Source organism: Pararge aegeria, chromosome 1, assembly GCF_905163445.1.
Source record: "Pararge aegeria chromosome 1, ilParAegt1.1, whole genome shotgun sequence".
Classification (NCBI taxonomy): domain Eukaryota; kingdom Metazoa; phylum Arthropoda; class Insecta; order Lepidoptera; family Nymphalidae; genus Pararge; species Pararge aegeria.
The window spans coordinates 10,906,142-10,907,310 of record NC_053180.1 but is presented as its reverse complement, the minus strand read 5'-3'; the positions used below and the strand labels follow the sequence as shown (position 1 = coordinate 10,907,310).

Below are 1,169 nucleotides of genomic sequence, written 5' to 3'. Positions count from 1 at the left end.
TTTATCTTCTCCCACAGCTGTATCAACTCTCGGAGCACTGGCGCACAAGTGGAAATAGTATCCAAATAATATATATGTATTAATAAACGGGGGTAAACTTCTCCTATTTCATATTCCAGAGATTTAGCAGTCTATCAGGGGATATAATCGGGGCGGGGGGATACCAGGACAATGGTTGACAGAATCTGTCCTTTAGATTTTTACCGTATTTTTTTAGTTTTTACCTTTATCCCCCAGTTTTTCTTAGTAAGCTTCTTCTGCTATAGCTTAACCGCGGTACATTTTTCATTGTCTCAATTTATATATGATACACTATTTTTCGATAGTGAATTATAACACATCCTGAAAGCTGGAAATGTCTAAGTAAAGCGGTAAGAATTTGAATATTATTCGTGTCTTCCTGTCTTCGTCGAGCTCATAACATGAAACGCTGTGCTGTTGTAAAATCAAAACTCTTTGTTTAAATCAAAATCAACTCTCTTTTTTTACTATTTAAATATTGGTCCAAAAATTTCAAACATAAAACGCTCCATCAAGGTATTAAAGTATATGTGTGTATTAGTGTACATACTGATACCTAAGTAGTGAAACTTCTATATGCCTATGTAATCGCATCAAAAGTGCCATCTATGTGCCTATTAGGCTATTTGAATAAAGAAATATTTGACTTTGACAATTTTTTTTTAATTTTTTTTCTATTTTTATAAAAGCCATAAAATTTACTTGCTTTTAGATTGTATACAAAACAAAGCAAGAAAAGCCAACATCACGCGGTGTTCCCAGGCGGTCACCCATCCAAGTACTGACCGCGCCCGATGTTGCTTAACTTCGGTGATCGGACGAGAACCGGTGTATTCAACATGGTATGGACGTTGGCGATAGCAGTATTGAATTACAAGATGAGAATATAATAATCTGTCAGATAATATAACCCATCCATGATAACGTTAAACGTTTAACGCAACCTTGTTGGAAGTCACATCAGAAATTTCACTTCAATAATAAAACTTTTTTACTAAGTATTTGAAATAATTCAACAGTTTATACAAAACCTATAAATACCTAGCAGTATGAACTATCGCTGTAAAAAAAATTGTGCGTACGTTAAGTATTTTTGTTTGATAACGTAAAGTCTAAATAAACATCACAGCATCTATCGATAAACATTA

At 33.7% G+C, this 1,169-nt stretch overlaps 1 non-coding gene across 1 annotated transcript; it reads right to left on the bottom strand.

The window, feature by feature from the left end:
• Window positions 1-758: 758 nt before the first annotated feature.
• Window positions 759-877, bottom strand: LOC120627531. Its single transcript, XR_005658930.1, has one exon. It is a non-coding gene; the product is annotated as a 5S ribosomal RNA (ribosomal RNA).
• Window positions 878-1,169: the final 292 nt, after the last annotated feature.